At 40.8% G+C, this 13,696-nt stretch overlaps 1 protein-coding gene across 3 annotated transcripts in view; it reads left to right on the forward strand.

Annotated features, from left to right (window-relative positions):
- The first annotated feature begins 5,608 nt into the window (after nt 1-5,608).
- Map3k20 (mitogen-activated protein kinase kinase kinase 20) overlaps nt 5,609-13,696 on the forward strand; it is a 174,620-nt gene continuing 166,532 nt past the window's right edge. Inside the window, exon 1 of one of the 3 annotated variants that reach the window (XM_026389532.2) lies at nt 5,609-5,759. The gene's annotated coding sequence lies outside the window, so the exon portion shown is untranslated. Of the gene's footprint in view, nt 5,760-5,959; nt 6,457-13,696 lie in introns of those variants that run through there. The other 2 variants (XM_026389530.2, XM_026389531.2) reach the window with 2 other exon arrangements.

The following is a 13,696-nucleotide window of genomic DNA, read 5'->3' on the forward strand; positions in this document are numbered from 1 at the left end:
ACGCTTGTAATCCCAGAGGCTGGGGAGGCAGAAGCAGTTCAAAGCCAGCCTCAGCAATTAAGTGAGGCTCTAAGCAATTCAGTAAGACCCTGTCTCTAAATAAAATACAAAATAGGGCTGGGGATGTGGTTCAGTGGTTGAGTGCCCCTGAGTTCAATCCCCTATATCCAACCCCCTGCAAAATAAAAGTTCATGAGGACTAGGAAATGACAGATATGTAAATGATCATAATGTGGGGTAAAACCCAAAGGGTAAACAAAAGTACTATGAGATTCCAAGGGGAAAAAGATTACTTCTTGACAGATATTAGAAAAGGCTGGGAGAAAAGGAGGGCTTTAGCTGGGTGTTGAGGGCAGAGAGGTGCAGAAAAAAAAATCATTAGAAGAGAAGGATGGAGACTGGAAGTTTTATGTAAGGATGGAGCTTAGGAAGATGGGAGATGAGGTGCAGCAGGAAAATTTGGGTTAGCTAAGGGAAGGCTTTGAATGTGTCCTGAGGAACTTGGACTTAAAGTAGCAGACAATGAATCATCCATGATGGTGTTCAAGTTTTGCTTTTTGATATGATTCTCATATCAAATCTGTTAGATGTTCCTTCCAAATCCATGATATTCTCCAATAAGATATACATGCTATACCTTATTGGGGAATAGATCTGGATCTCCTTTCAAGCTGTGGAAATTTTGAACAGGTCTGGACAAAGCAGAGAGTTCAGCAACCTACCACTAGAAATGCTCCACCAAGGGAACATCGGTCCATTCATCAAGCACTTGTGGCCCAGTCTTCAATCTAATAGCAATTCAGTGTTGGGTTGTCATTGGTTAAAATCTCCTCCAATTTATGAAGCCATTGTCAAATGTTTCACTGAAATAAGATCCACACCATCAGCTGGGTGCAGTGGCTAATGTTTATAATCCCAGCTACTTGGGAGGCTGATACAGGAGGATTACAAGTTTGAAGCCAGCCTCAGCAACTTGGTGAGACCATGTCTCAAAATGAAAAAAAAAAAAAAAAAAAAAAAGGGAGAGGTATGGAATGTGGCTTAGTGATAGAGTCCCTCTGGGTTCAATCCACAGTACTGGGGGGGGGGAAAAGCAATAAACAAACAAACAAAAACAACAACAAAAACAAAGCCATCCTCTGTGATTCAGTAAAAGAAACTCTTAAAAGAAAAGAAGAAACTCTTGATTTCAGTGAATGCATGCTGGTTCCTAATGTTCATGTTCAAAGTGATGACCAGCCCTTCATTTAAGAATACCATTGAATAACACCTTTAGGATTCTGTTAGAAAACCACATCAGCTATCATATCATTTGAGAAGGAGACCATAACCGTCTTGTCAGTAAGGCAGTGCTAAGGGTAAACCAGAGAGATGGTGAGGCTGGATGCTAAATGGGTGTGACAATCTTTATACACTGAGTTCAATTTTAGATCTGGGGTTTTAAAACAGCACAGAAAACCAAAGTTTAGAGTGAGGGGTCAATTGGACTCAAGACTCAGGCAAGCAAGCCTTTGTCATCTCCAATGGCCAAGGGGCAGAATCTAATGTTTGGCTTAGTAGAAGACAACTGGATTCTTATACCTGCCTCCGCTTAAGGGTAGGGCTGGCACTGCACCCCCAAATTTCTAAAGTCTATCAAAGAACTCTAATCCCTATTTGATGCAGTTGTCCTATAATGCTGCATCTTGAGGCAGAGCCCAAGACAACTGACTCTCTTTTATGCTCAAGGAGCATCCTTAGACTCCATAATAGCATTTTGCAAAATGCAGCCCAGAACCCTTTAGGGGATTAGCAGGGTCAGAACTCTTTTTATACATAGACTAAGACATCATTTTCACTACCCTGTCTCATTTGGGTACAGGGGAATTTCCCTGTGGATCCACACAGTATGATTTTGGAATAGATTCAATGCAGAGGCAGGTATAAGAATCCAGTTGTCTTCTACTAAGCCAAACATTAGATTTGCTAAAATATAAAAAAAAAATGTGGACAATTGTAACTTTTTATGTTATTTATGATAATGTACGTGAGCTTTTGTTAGTTTTGAATGAATTAAATAAATAAAATGTTAGCTTTAATTTCTAATATGATAAATATCAATAGATAAAACTCACATAAACCAAAAAGCTATTTGGGGTCCTCAGTAACTCTTTTTAGAGGGAAAGTAGATCAAAAAGTTGAACAGCTTAGTCTAAGAGGACAAGTCCTAAAATCCATCCCTTACTCTCTGGGGAAAGGCAAGTTGCCTAAAATTCCAAGACCTTTTCCTGCCCTAGAGCATGGGATGTGACCTCAATACCTGGGAGGGTAATTGTGAAGACTAGGTGTAGAGCATTTGTAAAACCCCTCAGCTGGGTGCCCAGCACATGAGTACTCAGTAACTCTTAGCCATTTTTATTATTAATATCACTATTGCTACTATTATAACTATCACTAGGGGACCATTACTCCCTTCTGGCAATGTTATTTCTTGGATATCTAAAACATTCTTTGAATTTGTTAATGCTCTTGGCCCTTCACATTTTCTGTTCCCTCTGCCTGGAATACCTTTCCTTCCTTTTCATTCAGCAAATCCTCTTCGTTCTTTTTGTATCTTGTATCCATTCAGAAGTTCTTTGACTTGGAAACATTCACTGACTTCTGCAACCTGCAACAGGCATTGTGCTGTAAGCTCTCATCTGTCCCCCACTAAGAGCATAGCTTGGTATAGCTGCTTGTGTCTTTGCCAGCTCTTCCATTGTACTCTGAAAACTCTCTGAGAAAAGGGGCCTCATCTTGTTCACTATTATAATCACCAAGCTCAGTACAATGCCTGATATTCAGAAAGTGCTTGTTGAATATATTTTGCAAAGTCTCCAGTATCTCTTCTTGCCCTCTTACTCCTTTCATGCTCCAGGATACCTAAACAAAATCAGTATCCTAAATATCCTTGTGATACCTTTGATCCTTTAAAAACTAAGTTGCAACAATAACTTAGGCTTCATTTGTGATTTTAAGGCAATGACTACTTATCTTAAAGAATGATGGTTGTACGCCTTAATTTACCAGGGAATCTCAGTTGCACAGGGAGTAAAGCACTCATCTTTGTATATAAGTTAGTTAAGTCTTAGTTATGATCCAGACATAGATTATTTGTGATCTGAGATGAAGAACTGAGATGGCTAGAGAAAATGCCCCTGGGTGCCAGCTTGCATTATAGCTTTTATCCCTCTAAAGGTAGGGGAGGATAAAGAATGCTTTTTCCCTTTTAAGTGGCCTTTTTTCCTGCCCTTAATAGAACTTATGTCTGCATGTCTCTGATACACTGATAATTGGTAGCAGTTCCAGATTTCTATTTTTAAAAGATTTGGAGGAAACAATCCCAATTGGGAGGTTAGGAGAATTTTTTTGTTAAGCTGCATTTAAATAGCAAATGCACTCTTTTTATTTAGATGGCATGCTTATTTTGGAGGGTGTTCTTGGATAGAAGAGGGTGCTAAGGACTTTCAAGCCACCTCACTGTTGAGAGTACATCTATTTTTAGTGTGGAAATATTTGAAGTAAAGAAATATGAAGGTTGATAAAGAGTTTGACTGGGTCTCTTTTGTTATTGTTATTTACATTTGTAAAATTATACTTTGCCTGGTGAGAACCAATAAACTTTGAAAAAGGAATGAAAAGTTTAAAAAGCCATAATCAGTGATACAAAAAAAACACTGAACTACATTTATTAGCTCTGAGGCCTAAAGAGATCAATACAGTCATAAGGAAACAGGTGCTTGATGAAAGAAAATATCAGACTTGAGGCAATCTTTATGGCACAATTATTATGTGTTTATTTCATTTAGGAAAATATACAATAGAATACGAGATATGACCTCAAGGAGGTTACAAGAGAATGCCTATCAGATTATCATTTTAGTATGTTTGTGAGACACTGTCTAGGGCTCATTGTTCCTGCTGGTTTTTCGCTAAGCCCAATTTTGTGAGGGAAATAGAATGAAGAAAAAATGGATGGGGAGCAAGGGTAATGTGGCTAAAAATATTAAGGCTTTAAAGTCATATATAAAGCAATGCATTCATAATTTTTTTAAAGCTGGAACCTATAGCTAACATCTGTTTAGGCCCTTTTATTTGGTGAGGAGGTCTATCCTGTGAATTGGCCCAGTTGACAACTGGAAGGACCAAGACCAGAGCCAGGTTCTCTGATTTCCAGTCTAGTGTCCTTTCACAATTAAGTGCCTTTGAAGGTGAGGTAAATGACTGAAGTCTCCTTATGCCTAAGTTGTGCTAATGAGCCCTAGTTTTCTTTTACAGGTATAGATGGTTTTTAGAATTGACTACCAACATTATACATTTTTTAGCATGAATTTCATCAATTCTAATCTTTCAATCACCACAATAGGATTTATTAGTCTAAAATCTAATAACATATTAGAAAGTGGTGTCTAAACTTAGGTTCACCCATTGCTTCACATTCATATCTTTAACCTATATGAATGATTTACAATTTTTGTATTTCCTTCTTGGCCTCCTCTCAATTTCAGTTTCATACTTCAACTGCTGCATCTCTACCTGTTTTTCCTCTCATGAGCTCACCCTCAGCAGGAAGCCAGCCTCCCCTCCACATATTCCTATTTCTGTCAATGACACCATCATTCTTCCAGTCACCCAGGTCTGAAATCTTGGCATCCTCTCTCTTTCTTCTTCTTTTTCAATCTAAAGGGTCAACAATTTCTCTGGCTTCTTTCTCAGACATGTGTCTCAATTCCATTCCTTCTTTTAAATTCTATTTTGTACATCCTAACTCAGGTCCTCGTCATCCCACTACCAGCTAATCACAATAACCTGGTTCCATCCCTAGCAACCCTTGCTACAGCTACTTTGGGCTGCTCTCTAAATTACTATTAAAACAAAAAACAACTTTGATCAAGTTCCAATTCAAAGCCCTGGACAATGTTGCCCATACTTTTGCAACTTACTCTCACTTTGTTCCACAGAATCATCCTCACTATCAACAATCTAGTTCTTTTTTCCTCCCAAAGCCCACTGGCACCTTTTGCTTGCATGCAATAGACTCTGTCTCCTCATCTGAAGTTGAATGCACCTGAACTTAAAGTCATCAATTAAAGCAGCAAACCACGAGCCCTCTTCAATATTCCGGTGGTATCTCCCGATGGTCCCACTGAGGCACCTGCAGCCCTCTCTTCCAGAAATCACTTTTCATGTTTATTCCCTTCTTTACTAATGAATTAGAGGGAATTTATTCCTGTAGGGCTTGAGGCAATCTCCAATCTCTTTGTACCCCCAGCGCCTATGTTAGGAGGACTGAGTTGACAGAATAGGTGGTGATAACTTGTCAAAAAGATGTTAAAGTTAGCAGAGGACTAGGAGCCACGCGCCTCCTGTCCCAGGACAGGGCAGGGGCGCCCCGCTCAGCCCCACTCCGCGGGCTCCGGACTCTGGTCCGACGGTCCCTGGAGGACGAAGGCCGGAGAGACCCGAGCTCCTTCCCCACGCCCCGCTAGCTGAGCGTCTGAGCTGCGGCCGGGCTGCGGAGGGCAGGGAGGCCCGCGGTTCAGCGCCCGGAGGTAGGTGGTGCTGTTGCGGCGACTGTCTTCCTCATTGGCGCCGCGCGGAGAGGCGGAATGTTCAACTCCTGACTCCGGCGGAAGCGTGGGAGCTTGCGCCGGCCGCCGTCCCCCGACCCCTGCCCCCGCCCTCGTCGCGCCGGGCCTCTGCGCCCCCCGTCAGCTGCTCGCACCCGGCCCGGGAGCCAGGTAGGGGCCAGGCTGCAGGCCGCGGAGGGAGGCCGGGGAGGAGACGCCAGGCCCGCCGCGCTCGCGAGTTGTCCCGGTGCTTTGGGGCAGAGGCCCTGCCGGGGAGCCCCGCCGGCCGGGAACTTCAAGGGCGCCCCGCCCGCGCGGAGGCCCGCCCGGGCGGCGGCGGCGGGAGCCTCTGTGCTCGGCGCTCGCTGTGTCGGCGCCTGACCTGCCGCGGCGCGGCCGAGCCCGGTCGGGGAAGTTGGGGCAGGTCCCACCGAGAAGTTGGCGCCGGAAGAGCGGGGCGCAGGCTGGAGCGGGTCGGGCTTCGCGGCCGTGGTGGGGGCGACCTGCCGAGCCCGCGACCCCCGGGGCAGCGCCAAGAGGTGGCCTTGCGAGAGTGGGGGGGACGGGGCACTCCCCAGACGAAACGCCAGCCTCCCCAACCAGAGCCGGGTGCGGGACTCTTCCCAGCCGAAGTCTGCGTGTGAGGGAGAGAGAACCAACTTCTGCTTTTTTGGGGTACTTTGACGAGAACGGTGTCCCCCACCCAGCGCGGGCGCTCCTTGCCCTTCCGGCCGCGTCCTTGGGCAGCCTGGGCGCCCTCCCCTCCGCCGCCTCCACCTTTCCTTCCGCGGCAGCCCAGGGTGTCCGCTGTGCAGATCCTCGGGTGCCCGGAATCTCGTGGGCTCTGAGTCCTGCACCAGGCCCGGAGGTGTGTGCCGAGGCCCCCCGCTACGCCTCGCTTGCACATGACAGTTTTCAGAAAAACTTTAATTAAAAACTGGGTAGATGACATCGAACTGCCTAAAAAAACAATGGGGGAATCATTGTTAGACTGCTGATAATGTATGTTTCTGATGCGCCTTGAGATCCCGCATAAGCACTGTTTATGGGGAACTTAATTACTATTTTTGTTGGTTAATAATGAAAGCACACCATTTGGTGGCCCATTCCAACGATTTTACAAAAGCAGACTAATAATGTGCATGAGAATTTTCTGACAGAATGAATTCGAGGGTATTCAAGATAGTTGTCGAAGTATAATCCCATTTTACCTCTAAAGCTTTGATAGGGACAGCCTTCTCACTTTCGGGACCTAAGGTGAAACCAACAGGCAGGATTCAGTGTATCCACACTGTTTAAAGACAAAAACAAACTAGAGACCCGTTAGTGCCTTCTTTATAGTAGGCCTGTCTCCCCAGTGAAGTTTCATGTCTTTTCTGATTTTCAAAAAATTGGATGGCTGCATTTTAATTATGGTTTTGGTCATTTGTAGAGCTTTTGTTTTAGATTCCTGCTACAATAGTGAGAGATTTGGGAGATTGTAAATGAATATGAGTTTGATTTGTTTGGAAAGAGAGAATTAAGATAAAGAAACATGGTCTTTTGGAGCAGTGTGCACTGTTTATTTTAATCTTCATATTTTAATTTCTACTCTAACTTTTGGGGATTATTTTGGAAGTTTTTTTTTAAACTGAAAATGTTTATATAAAAAAAACTTTAGTGGTAATAATTCCAGAGTAAATGACCATAACACAAAGGTAAGAAGAAAAAAAATTTTTTTTTCTTGCCTAGGAAAGCCAATAGATGATTGGTCTCTTCCTTATTCCTTTAGGGGCTACATTAGAAGACATTAAGGAGAGAGTAATATCCAAATATTAAGCATGCGGATTTGGATCTAAAAATGGATGGTCAAAGATCTTGGGAACTGAGGGACCTTCTTGCCAAATAAGGAAACTTGGCAAGTTGCACTGTGTATTTTAAGTTAGCACAGAGTGAGTGTTATTGGCAATACATTGGCTCAGTGCCTATCTGGAATAAGCAATGAAACTGACTTTGATAGGGCTTTGGTAAAATAAACAGGAGTTACAAAGGGCGTGGAGTGAATAATCATCAGAGAAAACTCAGGAGAAATTATGAAGATGTATCATGAAAAGAGGTCAGACTTAAAGTGAAGCTATTAGTGTGGAGGAAAGCAAAAGGGACAGTGGATTTTAGAAACTGACAGATTTAGAGGAGAGGAGAGACTGTGTGTGTGTGTGTGTGTGTTGAACTAGAAAAAGGTGTTTGTGGTTCTTGAAATAAAGCAGCCTTATATCTGTATCCTGAGATGTTGGAAATAAAAATCAATTTGGATCATTTGTTATCCATTTTATTCTGCCCAGGACAGATTGACAGGGTGGGTGTCTTGTCTATCTAAATGTAATAGGAACAGTCAAGACACCTTTAGGTCTTACTGCAGGGAAGATTTAGGCTACTACTTTTGTGGCTATTAACCTTGCCCCGCCACACACAAATAAGCAGAGTTCCAGCTGTGATCAGAAAACTGAACCTGTTAAGGGAAGAGAGCCATAAATGCTAGCGCTTAGATTGGTTTGACTGATACATGGGTGCTTTTGTGTCAGACCCTCCTACAGACAGCTGAAGCAAGGATTATGCCCTAATAGCAGTTAAATAATCCCAACACAGTAGAAGACTGTGACTACAAAGCAGCCATAGTTGCTAAAAGGAAATTAAAGCCCAAATTGAACTTCAGGTGGATAGTAAGCAACCTGATAATTACTGTAATAAGAGAAGGATCTGTTTAAAGGAAAAAAGGAAAATTAGAAGGAGGTGGCAGAATGATGTGGTGGAAAAAAATGATATGAATTTGGAGGCAGACCTGCGTTGAATCCCAGTTGTGTCACTTGTAAATTAGGTAGTCAGCTTAGGCAACTTTTCTACCCTTGATCCTCAATTTCTTCACATGTAAATTGGGTACAGTAGTACCTCCTTCCTAAGGATAAATATATGGGACAGTACATAGAAATGCTTGAGCCAGTCTCTCAAATTTTGGCCACCATAACTGAGTGGTAGAGAGGGGTGTTTCTGTGTCTCAAGCTGTACCCAAAGAAAGCTGCTTGTCCCATCTCTCATAGCTAAGTCTTACCCTTAGTAGCTGGCCCTGCTCTCAAATCACACTTACATGTAATTGGGGGTGGACAGGCTTTCATGCTACTCTTCTGCTTTGAGTATAAGGATTTCTAAAGTGGCTCTGTGTACATACCTCTGTGCTTGTAAGCTTTGTAACGTTTTGGGGGAGGATTTGAAAATTAATGAATTTAATGTCCATATGAATAATTTGGTAGTTATATGAACAAGGGAAGTTTAAGACTTAGAGGCTACAACTGAAATCATTTGAAGTCATTCTTATAGCTGATTTTAAGCACAGCTTGTCTTCTGGGTCTAACACCATTCATTCTTTTTTTACTCATTTCTGGACTTCCATATAAAAAAAACCAAAAGGAGAAGGAAATAATTGTTATGCGTAGATCACAGAGTAAATATTTGCCTATTAAACTTTTCTACCAAAGTGCCCTGTTGTAGTGAAGAAGAAATGTATTCCTTCAGGAGACTGTACATATAGCCATAAGCACCTTCAATGTAAGTGTTTTCTTTAAAATCCTGTATTTAATCTTAAAAGTTCTTTCCTCTTTTATTGTACTTAATTGAGCAAACCAATACAAAAAAAGGACCTGACACAAAAGCACCCATGTGTCAGATAAGCTTATTCCGCCAAATGGTAAAGTAAAATTGACGTTGTAGGGCATGTGTTTATTCATATATCATCTGCACAGTGCTGTGTACTCCACATATGGGAATGTGTATATAAGGAACTTGGGATTGGTGCTAGTAAAGGGTACTTGCACCATTAAGCTTTGCAGCTCAGCCTGCTGCATGGGGTAATGTAATTCCATATGCTAAGAAAAGAATAGGGGTACATCATCATCTGAAGAGTTTTTATAGTTTGTGGTTATTCTCTGGCTTTCAAGATGAAGAGAGCTCTTTGCTTTGAGAATGTGGGAGAAGGGAGAGTTGTAGGATGGAAATCTGGAATGTATCTCTCATCCTCCCAGCCTGGGGAGGAGAGTTTCCATTTTTCCATCCTGATGTTAATCATTGCTCTTCATGTTTGCTGTCAGGTTCATGACTGCATTCTCGTAACAGAAAGGAGACTCTCAGTACTTCATAGTAGGCTGATTAGTCATCATACATATAGGACTGGAGTGTATCTTGAAGAAGCATCCATTCTGCTCACCCAATTGATACAGAAATCTCCACTCCATGCCCTCACCTCCCACTGAACACTCAGAGATGGATCACTCATGACTGAGAGGGCAGCATATTTTCTGTTTGGGCAATCTGAAGAACCAAGAATTCTTTCTGTAACTTGTATCCACAGGTAGTTTTGCTCTGGATCAGCAAAGCGTAATACAGGGTCTTAGTATTTTCTAGTTTTAACATTCCCATTTGTTAATGGTTCACTTTAACATAGGGATGACCAGGCTTTAACACACATATTTAGAGAACATTTGTTCTAGGTTATTAGTGTAAAATTGTACCTTATTTGTCAGCAGCCAGGAAGGTTAGATACTTTCTATTTGACAGAAAAGTCGTTCCAGGATAGAAACAAGTAATGAGCAGCATCAGGCCCCAAGGATGTGGGGGAAGCTGGTCCAGAAAGTAGGCCTCACCCTATATACCTGTGCCTGCTTCCTCCAGCCAACCCCAGTATGCCCTCTCCCTACTCCTGATTTGACTTAACCCTGGTCTCCTCTTCCTTATGTCATGGCAAGCCCCTGCAGTGGTCCATGACATGAATGTAGCTGTTCCCCTTTTGTAGTTGGCTTGGTTGTAGCAAGACACATTCCACACAGCACTTTCGTGGCATAAGCACCCCCACTGACCACTTACCTGGTCTTCCTTTATTTTATTTCCAATGACATTTCTGGCAAGGAAGCATGCAATGGAAGTTGACTCATTAATTGTTTTAACTAGAGAGTTTTATTATATGTATGGTAAAGCATAGATTGTTGGTGGTGGGGTGGTGAAACAATAGCTGTTTTGTCTTTTAGACTCTTATTTAAAGTTGGCTTCTGCCGGTTATCCATATCTGAAATTTATTCACTCAGCCCAACATATTCTATGCATGATATGTTGTTTTTTGAGAGCAGTCTTGAAGGAAATGTTGATGATAGACACAGTGTAGTTATTTATTGATCGAATGCCTAATCTCCTTTAGTTAGTCTTGTAGCTCTTATCTTTTTAAGTGATTTTTTAAAAAATGACCTAGTAGAACAGCATTTTTGTTCAGTAATAGAGTCTTTGAATCCTTGACCCTGACCTGACATTATGGAGAACTACACCAAACCAGAGCTACCCCCCCTGCACCCCACCTCTTTTTTGGTATCAGGGTTTGAACCCAGGGGCACTTCACCACTGAGCCACATCCCGGACCTTTTCATGTTTTTATTTTGAGACAGGGTTTTGCTAAATTGCATGGAGCCTCCCTAAGTTGCTGAGGCTGGCTTTGAACTTGTGATCTTCCTCCTCAGCCTCCTAAGCTGCTGCAATTAGAGGTTTGCACCACCATGCCTGACTTCTCCATTTTTTGAATGTAAGACTTACCAAAACAACAACACCAATGATTCCAAGTAGTATCATTTTATTTATACATGAAGATAAGCAAATTTAATTTATTTATCATCTGTGTGAAGGAGGCTGAAATAACACCTGTATACATGAATATTAGGGCAGCAAGGTTGGCAAAAAAATTTGTTGAAGGCCAAAGGCTACTTTTGAAAAATCTTTTTAAAAAACCTTATCCAGGTCATGATAAAACAAATTAGTTTTTTTTTCCCTAATTGAATCAGAAATAAACTTATAACTTTGTGAAGAAGGGGGAAAGGAAAGTATAAATTAGGGATAGTAAGAGAGGAAGGAGCCAGGTGTGGTGGCACACACCTGTAATCCTAGTGACTAGAGAGACTGAGGCAGGAGGATCCCAAGTTCAAGGGCAGCTTCAGCAATATAGTAAGACCTTATCTCAAAAAAAAGAAAAAAAAAAAAAAAAAGGACTGGGGATGTAACTTAATGGTAGATAACACACAGGTTCCACTCTGGTATGGCCCCCATTCCCCCCAAAAATCTAAATTCAGAAATTGTAGGCCCATGTACACTAAAAGGTAGAAACATCCAGAGAATGTCCAAAGTTCCCTTATTTCTAATAAAATTAATCCTTTTATCAAGTAGACTTAACTGAACATCATAATTTTAAAAAATGATTATTTGATGAAGAAGGTTACAGTTTTCCAGAATTAGGTGTCCATGTAATAGGCAGTAGATAAGATCTGAAAGAACAGTGCCACCAGGGAAGGTGTGTACTCTCAGGCTCTACCACAGTGAGTGCTGTGATTGAATAAACAGGTTCTAGAAATGCTAATATCTAAAAAGTGCCAAAAAAAAGTACTACATTTTAATAACTACATATTCTCTCTGGGAAAAATAAGTAAAAACTATAATTGCTAATGAAATCGATCTGACAAAAATGAAAAATGACAAGAAAATAAAGGGCAACAAAGAGAGGAGTTAGGAAAACAAAGAAAAGTACATGAAAAGGATTTATAGACCAATAGTATTTATTTATTAATAATTTCTCTGCAAAAGTAATGGAAAGATAAAAGAAAACAATTTTTAAAATGGGGAGAGGAAAACTATCAAGGAAAGCACACCTGACCACGAAGACTGAAGGAATAGATGGCTAAATATGTTGTTATTTAAAAAAAAAAATGATTTTCATTTATTGTGTGTATACTATGTACTGGGCACCAAGGAAGGCACTTTCATATCATCTCCCACTTTCTAAATTATATGCAGAAAAATTATTATTGCTAGTGAGAAAACAGAGCAAAGAGGCTTAGTATTTTGCCCAAGGTCTAATAGATTATAAGTTTGGATTTGCTGCTAGATCTAGTAGGGCTCCTTCCCCTGGACTGTGCTACTTCTTGCTGAAATATCTGTTGTTTGAAACTAAAACTTTTCAAGGAGGTCAAGTAATACAGTGTATACTTAATAATAACTTTTGGACTATCAATCATGGGACATTAAATGGAAGGAATTTAGAAGATTGCAAACTTTTTAAAAAGTGGAATAATACTCCTTTTAAGGTTTCTAATTTTCATATGACTATTTTTGATAATTAATGATGCTGTATATGTTTTCATTCATTTAGTTAGTAGTTAAATTTTTGTTTTGATTTTAATTTAAGAAAAATTTTAGGTTAAAAATATTTGGCATACTACTCAAGTATTCACATAATTGGACCTGACCACATTGTTAGGATCTTCAGAGTTGTGCCATCTTTCTATTCTTTGATTTATTCTGATACTACTGTTCTAGGTTACCCCTCAGTGTTGTGTGGTAGATAATATTTAAAACAGCTTTGCCAGTGCTAAAAAGTTAGTACTGAAAATTGTTACATGGAGAAAAATTGCTTTTTTTGTGTGTAAAGCAATTTTTTATCATGGTGAGTTGAAAACATTGTATGTGATTTGGTACCCTGTGTAAATAAACATTTGGTCATCTGTGTAAATAAACCTACACAGATGACTCGCCACTGGTGTACTCAGTTTGAAAAACTGGAACATAATTTGGTCAGGTAGTAGTCTTCCCCAAGATGCTCTAGTTATAACTGACATACAACTCAGATTTTTTTATTCTTCTGGTCATAAACCAGAAGAAGGTATGTATGCATACACACATGTATATGTGTGTGTATATATATATATTTTTTTCTGACATTCATATGGGTATGGGAATAGAAACCTCAACCAAGTTTTTCAGCTAAGTGCACAATGCTTTGCCAAGCTCACTAGACACCCTAGAATTGTTAGTCTCTTCAGTATCAGATGGGACTTAATTTTTTTACAGTCTCAATAAAACATTCAAGTAATTGCATGGTTCCATTCATGCATTGCCAATTCCCAAATGGCAGGGTGTATCACAATGTGAGTAACTGTGACTCTGGGAAGAACATGACTAGTTGCCTCATGTGAAGTGGTGAAGATCCTGGAGAATGGTGCTTCTACATGGAGTTAGATTAATTCCTATTGATCTCATCCTGGTTCAGATCT

The sequence above is a fragment of the Urocitellus parryii genome, chromosome 1 (genome assembly GCF_045843805.1).
Source record: "Urocitellus parryii isolate mUroPar1 chromosome 1, mUroPar1.hap1, whole genome shotgun sequence".
NCBI classification, from domain to species: domain Eukaryota; kingdom Metazoa; phylum Chordata; class Mammalia; order Rodentia; family Sciuridae; genus Urocitellus; species Urocitellus parryii.